Source organism: Megalops cyprinoides, chromosome 1, assembly GCF_013368585.1.
Source record: "Megalops cyprinoides isolate fMegCyp1 chromosome 1, fMegCyp1.pri, whole genome shotgun sequence".
NCBI lineage: Eukaryota > Metazoa > Chordata > Actinopteri > Elopiformes > Megalopidae > Megalops > Megalops cyprinoides.
In genome coordinates this window covers 65,171,970-65,184,138 of record NC_050583.1, presented here as the reverse complement: position 1 = coordinate 65,184,138, position 12,169 = coordinate 65,171,970, and positions in this window count along the sequence as shown.

Genomic DNA, 12,169 nt, shown 5'->3' with positions numbered 1-12,169 from the left:
TTGCCCTGCAGGAGGGGTGTTGCTAACCTCAGAGGTGATCAAGACAATAAAGCTCCACTATTTTATTGACATCGTTGAGGGCCCCCTCATGTTTGTCAGAGTGTTCCTGAGGCCATATTTTCTCATCCACCTCTGAACCAAGATCCTTGAGGATCCGGTGGAGAACAGAATGCCTCTGCCCCTTAGTGTAATTGCTGGCCTTTGGTGGTCTGGACAGCCATTTAACACTTACACTGTAGCAATAAATCAGACACAAATAATCATTAAATTGATTTCATCAAGGCTAAACTGCAGACTAAGTGGATGCGGTATGCCTCCCAGTCCAGAAAGCTAGCTTGACATCTGTATGGTTGCCCAGAAATGAAGAATCCACTGAATTAATAACTTCTCTGCTCCTTGCTGGCCATATCCTGCACTTGCACACGTCTAGCTAAGGAACAGACAGGTCCCCGGGGCCAGCATAACAGCAGAAACAGAAGACTGTCATCTTGTGGTCCCAATCACAATGAAAAGAGTTCATAAAATATGATTTTGGCAGGAAGCCATGAAGGAATTGCTACTGTGGAGCCCTGCACTGGATTGACTGACCTTGTGCAGGTTAATGGTTACGGAGTCACGCGGAATTGATATTTCAGCATGGGCTGGGTGGACGTTCCCTTTCTGTAGGGAAGGTGAGAGGTAAGTGGGATGCTGTTGTGAAGGACTCGGCCGTGGCCAAGGGGAAGCGACACAGGGTGGTTTCTCCGTAGAATTTGCCTGATCTTTGTTGCTGTGGGACGTAATGCTCCCTACACGTGAATTACACTCTTACATTTTAGCCACTTCTGCCACCATACAGCTTTCTTTTTGTTACCTGTGGGTTAAGTGTAGAGTGCTCACCAGACTCTCTCTCTCTCTCTCTCTCTCTCTCTCTCTCTCTCACACACACACACACACACACACACACACAGATCTTGCTTCAGCCTAATGTGCTTCTACTTGCTCTAGTGACTGATATCACACATTCAGGATGTCGCATGTAATGTAATGTCGCCTAAAGTCCCTTTTCAAAGCTTGTAACGGCCATGTATAACGTTGTAGAAAACCCTAATGAAAGTGAATTACGATGGTTTTCTCCCACATCAAAGTCCAGCTGTGCCAGCATTTTGTTCTTCTCTGTCTGCTTTGATCAAAAAAATACCTGACAATAAAAAGCGTAGCTCCACCAATGTTTTAATTAGAAGGTTTAGTAAAGGTGTGCAGGTGTGTTTTGCATGGTTTAAAATGCAGCGCAGTTTAACGCTGCGGAACGCTAAATGGAGAGTGGCAATGGGAGGGATGTATGTGTCACAGCCGAGCTTGAGGTTAATATTGTCCCTTCAGCAGAGAGTGTGAAATTCCTGTCCTGGGTGGGTGAAAGACCCTACTACCTGTGGTACACAGATTTATATACATAAATAGACACACACACATATATATATGTGCGTGTGTGTGTGTGTATGTGTTATATAATATATATCAATTCATATACATGGCAAGGAAAATAAAACTTCATTATATAAAACATAACTGTCCAGCAATTTTGTTCAATTCCTATACATGCCTTAGTTTATTTTTTGCAAATGTAAGTTGCATATCTGTTCCAAGTTCCAAGTGAACCTCATATCATCTTGCATTTCATCTTGGACTTGGACTCATTGGTGCAATCCAGTTTTTAATTACTGGTATCATTTAATGGCTTTAGGAGAGAACCACACACCATGATTGATAGTACAGTTTGAAACCCACATACTGGGAAGAACCTGCCGCGCTTAGCATTGAAATAAATTTAATTAAATCCATTTCAATGTCAACTTACTGGAAAAAAGACCAGCCATAATTAGAATTAGAATGGCTCAATCACTGGTGCAATTCATTCAGAACTATAGAACAGATGTGTACTATGTCACCTCAACAAACTCACATTTGGAGTTTGGACTCACACATATGGAGACAAATGGAATTATTAATTAACTGGAAAGATTACATAAAGTCACCATTTTGCAGGTACTGGAAAATATACTCAAAGGCAACATTCATTGGAACACTTTATCACCAGACTCTACATCCTAAATATTCATAATTGTGTTTAATTTGGGATGTATCCCTTTCATATTGCAAACCAGACTTCTTGTTAGATAGTTCTCAAGACAAGGATGACCCCTGCTCTTGAATCAGATTTGTGACGCTTTGCTAATTTTCTAAATTGTTTACATACATTTCTTGTGCAAAATCTCATACTATCAAAACTATTACTATAATGCTCAGATCACCTTGTTGACTCAGGAAAACGTCACAAATCCTGTGTAAAATTAAACAAAAACATGTTATAATGACACCCCTCCAAATAAAATATTTGCATCAAAGTAATACACATACATACATGAATAGCTCTCTCCAAAAACCAATTTCACACTGCTGTGATGTATATAAAACACTATCATCAGGATATGTGGTGTTTTTGCCTAATGAAAAAATACTGTGGATTATCTTCATGCATATAAAATTAGCAGAAATACCACTGTAGTACTGCAAGAAAATATTTCTTAATAAGTCATTTTTCAGACACAGGTAAGACTTGCTAAAAGTTTTACCAGTGTTTACAGGTAAGTGAAAAAAGAAAACAAAATAGAAACCTCAGAAATCTTGGCTTTGATTTCTGTCTGCCGATGTGTTTTCATCAACATCATGAGCTGTGTTTTCTCTGGTCAAACAGAAGAGGAGAAAGCACCTGGCTTGGTGGATCCACACCTGGCGCTTGGGGTTTGCAGAAGTGGTTTGGGGATTTGATGTGTGAGCTTCATGCTCCGATATGTGAGCACACTGTTACCGTCACAATGCCTAAACAATTGAGTAGAACTGCTCAAATTGGGCTGAACCTGTTGCCCAGTCTTCCTTATTCTTAACCTGTGGTTAATAACATGATCAGCAATTGTTGGAGAAATGTCTTTAGAAATAGTTCTTCCTCTCTCTGCTTTATGCTGTTCTATTGTTCTCCCACATAGGAAGGTTCTCCTGTGGGCAAGTAATTTAAAAGCCACAATAAGAAATTTGCATTAGCTGGCAATTGTAGTTTAAACTCGAAAAAATATATGTCTCCACACGACCATATGGGACTTTATCATGCAAATTGTGCTGAATGTATGAGACATGTGTGAAGTGTTTTGCAAGAGGATGAACTGGAATTGCTGTTTGCATACAAGTGAAATGTGCTGTGAGGAAATAGTTAAGGTTGTTGATAAAAGAGCTTTCACTTTTTATCATATTTTCCATAGTTCCAGTTTCAGTGTGTAAAAAACAGAGAAAACTATAATGTAAGACCATTACACCATCATTGTCGTAATCATCGTCATTTTTAGACTCATGTAAAGCTATATCTCCATTGTTTACATAAACACAGAAATGAACATGTTCACCAAGTCATGCTTGGTTGTATTGGTAAATGGACTACATTATATAGCGCTTTTCTACTCATTTGAGTACTCAAAGCACTTTACGGTTATATGCCTCACATCTACCTACCAGTGGTAGAGGCTGCTATACAGGCTTACCAACTGGCCACTGGGAGCTGTTGGGGGTTCAGTGTCTTGCTCAAGGACACTTTGACACTCTGGCAGGATGAGCCAGATTTGAACCAGGGACCTTCCAGTCCCTAGTCAACTGCTCTATCTCCTGAGCCACTGTCGCCCGAGTATTATCATATATTCAGTATGGAGATAGTGTATAATACTCAGGAAGTAATCCAACGACATTCATTTTGTCACATTCCAGAGGCGTCTTACTGAAAAGCTACCTTAAAGCTTGATTTGGACAAACACGTTCATCTACCCTGAAACAACCCAGCGTTACGCAACAGGAGCAGCAAGCGCAAACAAGTCTGTCACTTTGTCGATTGCATAAAACTAGAAGCTGAAACTTTTATCAGCTTCACACAGGCAGAGACAGGACAAAATTCCTCTGTGAAGGCATTGTTCTCACATTACCTGGTATTTACGTTTGCTGAGAGAGGGGAAGATATTCGTGTAAATGCAGCAAGTTCCTTGTCTTTCAATGTCGAACATCAAGTGAACTTTGCTTATCTTCACTCTAGGTTCATATTTACTGCCTTTAATTATATGTTAGCCTTTAAGACTGTTTAAAGTTTTCCATCCACATTTTGTGGTATCTTCCAACAAGCACACTCCAAATTTAGATGGTAGCTGGTAGAATTTGAGTGTTTATCAGATAGAACAGGTCAGTGGTGTTGTGATGCTTACAGTCAAAGTGGCAATCACAGGCTGGAGCATTTCAATGGAGTGAAATTTTTCTTCTGTTGAAGAATCATAATATCTGAAACACTGAAAAAACAAGGGGGGGGGGGGGGGGGTGAGTTCAGGTCGATTTAATCAGAGCTACTCCCTGTGAAATTGAATCTGAAAGAACTTTGAGGAATTAGGACAGCCTCCATTGTGGATGTGCTTTGAGAAAGAATCATGGGATTGTTTTTGTAATGTGAAGAGGGGAAGCGTTTACTTATTTTAACTTAATGTGACAGCTTCCTCTCAAAGAGGCAAATCTTTGTGTTCAGAATCACTCATTTTAAAACACACATACGCTATGTAGAGAAAGGGATAAGCACGCGGTCTTTTAACAAAAGAGTTTGCTTGAGACACAGGGCAACATTACAAATGAATATGTTGCTTTGTGAATGTGAGAATTATTACTGTGTGCGAGTAAGCCTCTCTGCATTTGAGTGTGCTTGGGTGTGTGATTGCGCAGGTCTGTGTGTGTGTGCGTATATGCATACAGTATGAGAGAGACAGAGCGCCATGTCCCTCCAGACTCGCAGTGGGACCGCAGGCACAGAAGCCTTTTTGTGTCAGTGTCCTGTTTGCCCCCACTGCATCCTTCATCCACATCCAGCTCCTCAGCTTCCTCTCACAGCTGCATCTCACCGGGAATAGGGTGCGGTGGTGTCAAATTCAATGGAACAGCAATGCGACTGATCAATGACAAATTGAACGAATTAGCAGTAAGGAACTCCAAAGTAATACTTTGTAAATAGCATTGAGATGCTACAGTATATGGCAATGGGTACCTTTGTCTGCACCGCCTGGTCGCTCAAGCTTGTTCACCCTCCATGTCGGTGGTCATCTCCCCACATATGTTAATATTGTGTGAATATTTAATATATTATGTGTAAATATTTAATATTGTGTGAATATTTTCACCGTTCCCTGCCTCAGCTGGAAAAAGGAAGTGAGCTTTCCTCCAATGCGGAGGAGCTAAGACAATCAAACAAGGGTAATGTTGTTGATGGAGTTCAATGTATTACTTTGCCCATTCATTGTTAATGTAAATTTAAGACCTTTATCTAATAAAATGCTTTTTTACATTTGTTCTGCAGGTTTTATTTGAACAGGGTTTTATCAACTTTGTGTGTATCAGTGTTGATCTTATGATATAGACATTGTACTGAAGTTGACTCTGGGTGTGTACTGATTAACTTGTGAGGGGATGTGTATTTTTTAAATGTGTGTGTGTGTATGTGTGTGTGTGTGTGTATGTATGTGTACTTTTGACCCCAGATCTGGGCCGAATGGCCATGGTTTTCACAGTGCACAAACTGTAAGCGGTGAAAGGGTTATGGCACTGCAGGCATAAGAGTTGAAAGTTAGTGCATTTGTAAACAGAGAGCTGGAGGGCCCAGCAAACTTAGCTGTCAGTGCTGTCGTCTCCTGTAACCTCAGGCGAGTGCTGTTTTGGTCCAAGCAATGCAACGCAGTCATCCTCCCACTGTAGCATTGGCCCTAACAGGTGTCGGTGTGTAGAGCGCTTGAGACAGCGTGAAGTAATAAACAGACCAACAGGTGAGCACCGTGCCGGGGAAAAACGAACTCCTGTCTGCTCGGCAGGACCTCTCATATTAATAAACACTCATGATGTCAAAATGTACATCCTGGGCTGACTTGGGTTTATTCTTAGCTTTGACCATCACCAGCTGTAAACAGATGGCCTCTGTGGTGACGATCATGCGTGGGATAGATGATGGCTGATTTCTTTCTGTTTATTCTGTTGTGTATTGCGGGAGCTCTCTGAGATGGAGTGACTCTTGGTTCTGTTAAGTCATTTTGAGGAAAGGGTAATCGCCTCTAAATGTATCAACACAAAGGTTTGTCTCTAACAACCTTACAGGATGACACTAAAAGAGTAATTCTTGGGGCATTAATTACATTGCATTCGTGAATTTTAGGTGGGGGTTTCACGTCATGTCACAATCTCAGGATGGCTGTCTTCTCTTCAAGGCAGAGCGGTACACGTAGATTGTGTGAATGTGTGAGAAAATCCACCTTGGACCAGATCCGACCAGAAAACACCGGCTCGTTTTCATTTGAAATGCAAACTCATCATATTGCTCTCAGCTTGTTGTGTAAATGACAGAGAGGAATGGAACAGGTGGGCCGGCATTGCGCAGCGATGCAATGAGAACATTACCCTGCGTCATAATGGGCTTATTAGTCATGTTTATTGTTCTGCAGCAGGAAATTGGCAAGACAGTTGGATTCAGATATTTCTCCTCTGTAATTGCAGCATCTCAGTGCCTACCCCGAAATTCAGACTTCCCACATCCCACACGCCATGTGTCTAACCAATCTTAGCTAACCAATCTCTGCTCTCTCTCTCTCTCTGTCTCTATACATACAAACATATACAGGATGTATATAGATACATATATATACCCCCCTCTCAGCCCTTCGTGCAAAGTGCTTGGATATTATTGAGCCCTGCAGGTATCCTACTAATAGTCCAGGACCCCCGCTGGCCCTGTGTGGGCTGGGCAGGGACTGACTGATCACAGGGTGGCCAGACTTACCCTGCACCACCAAGTTCAAGGTCCTCCTGGGATTGTCTGAGGATGTCATAAATTCAGCAAGTAAGTCATTTGCCTGCCCTGTTAGATAACATTGGAGAATCAGGACACAGACAGAGGTGGAGCCCCCCCCCCCCCCCCCCCCACACACACACACACACACACACACATCTGCACTGAGCATTGGTGTCTTGGTTTCCTCTATTGATCTGGCCTCTCAGGTCACAATGAAAGTCCAGGGTTGTGTGACGAAAAAGCAGTTGAATATAGAAGGATGGGTAAATTGTCCAGGGTTTCATCCTCTCTTTTCCTAAAACTGATCTGACTACTGTACCCCATTCATGCTTGAAGTGTCTTCTGTGATTTCAGGTAGACACTTTCTGTTTATCATCAGAAGGCTTTTGCCCTTTAATGTTGGTGAAGTTTGTAATTGAAGGTCCTTAATTGTTGGTGTTCATCCTTGTGTAATGTTATTTACATTGAAATAATCTCAAGGACACTTGGCAAAGGGTTATTCACAGAAAAATATCAGCGTTTCATCTTACCATTATCATTTTACATCCATGGTATATCAGATTTGACCTTGTTACTCAGATGTTTCCTGAAAATAGTCAATAGTATTTCAAAAATGCACTCCACTGAAAATGTCTAATTGGATGTACCAACAATACTAACCAACAACCCTTTTGAGGCTGAGTCGATGAATGCTGAGTAGTGGTAATGTTTGGTCCAATTAAACAGTTTCTTTAAGTTTCATTTCCTTACAGATCCACCAACATTGTTTTGGAAATGTTTGGGGACATCTGTCATTCATGTCAAGCTTTTGTAGTTTTTTACTGTACGTGTTTTGCGATGTCAGTGATTTCGTTAGCATGTAATTCCATCCCTTCTTACAGGTCATTGGTTCTTCATCTCTGCAACTTAAAAAAAAAAGCCTTGGAAGATCATCCCACTCAAATATTATTTCTGTGCACACTGGATTCAATTTACAGCTCTTGGACGTGCTCCGCAATCTGATGCAACATGGTGTGAATGTGGTCTGCAGTTCAGTGTGTGTGGTCTTCACTCAGTGTGTGTGCGCGCGTGTGTGTGTATGAGCGCTTGTATGAGCCTGTGTGTGTTGTTTGTACATGTGCATGTGTGTGTTTGTATGATTTTGTGTGTGTATGCTTGTATGTGCGTCTATGTGTGTGTGTGCATGCCTGACTTTGCGTGTACACGAGACATTAAGTGCCCCTCCATATCTGGCATAGGAAACAAGCTAACTGGCCAGGTTGGAGGGGTTGTAGGTGGAGCTGTCTCTTGCACTGTGAAACTCTATACTGTTTGGCCTTTGTTTCGATGGGCAGGGAAAGATTCTCACGCTGCCTAAGTCACTCAAACACCCTCTTGCTCCCCCAGGCCCTTTCGCACCATCGATTACCGTTAAACAAATGACAGCCAGTATCTGCTATCATATCACCAAATCCATGTTTTTCAACTTTGTGTAAAGCAGGGGTGGGATGTTATGAGGAAATTGTGATTATACAGTAATTCTACACTTGGAATTTTCTATTTATTATGCAACAGTGTTGTTGGGGCTTGTCTAAATCATGGTTTTCTTATGGATATCACCTTAATTGTAGCATTCCTCTGTTATTAAAATGAAGCACATACATTATTATGATTGCAAGTCTGCAACTGCTGTTTGGAGACGACTTATCCCCAATGACACTGGAACCTAGAGGAAACCCACACAGAGTAGGGAATTATTGCAAAATGTAAACATACGGTATAGTTCTCTAGCCTAGCAACCGTGTCTGCTTAGCAACTGTGGGACCTGAAATTCACTCATTCAGCTCCAGGAGCCCTCAAACAACGAGGATGAGAGACTAATCTGTGTGATCTGCCTCTCAGCTTGTCAAAATGCAGATGCTCCTTCCGGATCTGTTGGTCCCTACCCTGTCCTCCGACCTGGTTGAACAGAACAGAGTGCAACAGATGTGGCCACTCACTGAAAGCCATAAGAAACATGCTGAGGTCACCAAAGCACTTTTGCTGGAGTTCACTTCTGCCAGTATTGTGAGGATTACAGACCACAGGGGGCACAATGTGGATCACCCTGGACGTGAAGGGCCTTCTTGTGTTAACGGATCAGATTGGAAATATCACTTTTCCACTGACAGAACAATGCTGAACTGAGTGAAGCTGAGCCAGAGCACAGCTAGGCTTGACCAACAGGGCTCTTTTTCCATTGCAGTGAGAAGCCCTGAGTACAGGGAGGATATACACCAATGCAGGAGAAAAACAATCATACATTTAAAGGGTTCTTAAGCTTTATTTAGGAAAAATATATTACTTGCCAAAATGTGAAGTGGTGATAGTCAAAAACACCTTTTATCATTTGTTATTATAGTGTGTAACTATGTGTGCTTAGTGAGATAAATGTACAGTTACCGTACCACTAATAGTGATAGCTGTCACACACCCATATTTCTACATACAGAAATTAATGCCTGCTACACACAAACATTTTACACACCAATTTGCATGTAAATCTTAAATAGAGTCAAAGAAACCTGCATTTTTCATGCCGTAGGCAAGAATTTTGTTCAAGTTCCTACCAGCCCCCCAGGGCTGGCCCTGAGCAGGCAAATAGCTTCACCTCACCAAGTATTGACCAAAAATCCTTCTTTGAAAACATCTTGGGTGCTGTCATACATTGCATATTAGTAATTACTAACCCCACTGCTGGCCTGCTTGCTATTACACCAGCAACATATAGTTTGCACACCTGCAAAAAATACAGTGAAAAGTTGGGCAGAGCTGTATCTGGGCCAGTGAGCCTGGTTTTGGCAAGACGGTGGAAAAAGTGTTTGAGAGACCCAAGATGGTGGCCAGACAAGGGAAGGTCCACTGTGAAGACCACACACCTCACCAAACTAAACTGGCTTCTTCTGAGCATGCTCACTCTGCATCGTACAAGGGTACGAGGGTACACTGTTAGGGGTACAAAGCCATCTCATTCTTTTATATTAGAAAATATTTCATATTATCATAATATAATGTTAATAACATTTTAATTTTTTTTTTGCATAAAGCAATATCACCTTAAAATAATTTTGAGTTTCAGTCTTTTAAAATAAAATATCACACATAGCAAAATTTCAATGTATCATTTGTAATCCAGCCAAATGTGAGAATAGATAAAAGGTCTGAATACTTTTACAAGGCACTGTATCTCTCAACCACAGGCTAATTCAGTATGACTCAACCTGATGATATTTGCTTTATGACTGATTTAATCCTATCCTTTGGACTGTTTTGTTTGTGAAAGGAAAACATGAGAGTCTAAATCACTCGTTGTAATTCTTGCTTGTACCCTGATCAGACGTGCACTTGAGGTCTGCGGACCACTGGAGATCTGATCACTGAAGACGGACTTCATGAGATCAGGTCCTGATCTAGTATACAAAGAAGCGGGTCTGATCAGTAGCATGCAATATGCTGTTTCAAAACATCAGAGCCTGTTTTACCCTTTGAGTCGAGTGAAGCATTGGGGCTAACTCTCTTATACATCCCTGGATCATGAGGATGCTGTTTTTTGCTGGCAGCATCAGTTCTGTCCTACCTCTGAAGGCTTTTGTTTACTGAAATACTGAGGAATGTATTCTCATAACATTTACATCTACATTCTTGTCGTTTAGCAGACGCTCTTAACCAGAGTGACTTTACCAACGTTTACATATTTTGTAAACTTTACCAATTAAATAATTGAGTGTAAATACTCTTTTGAATGTTTACAGTGGAGATAGAGGTGAGAGAGGGGAATATGGAGAAAAAATGAATAAACTAGTAATGGTTTTAAATTGCGGGTGGACCTCTGATTCAGTGTCATTTAAGTGTCAGGATGTTCTTAGCCACTATTTGCCAAGGTAGCAATATGTAGCAATATGTGGCATGAAACTCTCTGGGTTAATGGTTGTATCTGCATCTTTCTTACCTGTAACTTGCTGCCTTTTGTAGAAGCCTTTGCCTTTAGTAGATTTAGATATATTAGTAGATTTGTGCTAGGCAAGCCTTTAGCCCCAATCCCTGGAGATATATCTGTTGTAATGGGAAGATGAAGAAGCTGTTTTTCAAAAAATTCCTTCTCACTCTACCTTATCAAGGCCTCAGTAAGAGCATTCTGTGTACATTTTTGAAGGCTGAAAACCCAATTTGACTTTTCTGTTTATGTGAGCAATTGAAGGCTAAATTACTTTTGTAGATGTACTGTAGTACAATCCTATGGGCTGTAACAACATTCCCTTCTGTTTCGACTAAACTATGTTTAAAGCTTATGTATGAGGATGTGATGGACAATTTATCTGTCCAAAATACATCCACCAAATCAATGCGCTGTCATAATTTACTTTATCATTTGAATTTAGATCTGTTTGTAATCGTCCTTTTTGTTCACTGTTATGTCATTCTACACTCTTGGCATTTGTTGAATTGGAATTGGAGCTTAAAATAATAATAAAAAAAACTCTAATTTGAAATAAAATTGAAGAGCTTGTTTGTTTTCATGTATAATATATATTATATATGTCATTGTTTTTCACTGGTAACTCTTACTGTACACTGAGCCCTGAGTCAAATTGTGCCTTACAGAGTGTATCATCGGCCAGTGCAGCACATGAGGAGCGTGGCGGGGAAGTCCTGCTCAGCTCTGAGGAAGTGACAGGTGTGAGGCTGAGGCGAGGGCCACGGATGCTGGGCTCTTGTCTGCAGCAGAAACAGGTTCGGCTGTTTACCTTGAACAGAAGCATTGCCTTGATCTCCGACTCACGGAGGCAGGATGAAAGCGCCTCTGCCGCTGCCGCCGCCGCCGCCTGAAAGGACACCTTGGCTCTGATGGGGATGTTATGGTGACGAGCACACGAGAGATTGAGCGCGTTGTCAGGGTGATGGTAAAATTAGAAATCCCCCCCCCCCCCCCCCATCCCTCTGCCATCATTATGGGATTTAAGAGCGCTTCCCTTGGCTGAGTATGAACACGCACCCGTAATACACTGCTTTCCTGGAGGAGGGGATGGGATGGGGGATTTGGAGGATGCTACCTGTCAAATGAGGAGTGGGGGTGTGGGGGGTGGGAGGTGGGGGGGAAGGCTATGCTCCTCTGCTGGCTCACTGAGTAACGAGAGGAATCACATGGCATCAAAGCAAGCCCAAGTTGCACATTCACAGGAACTTTCACAGGAAACCAGGTCAGGAGACAGCATTTGCATTCAGTATCTTTTCATAATAATAATTCAAACGAGAAAAAAGAAGACATGT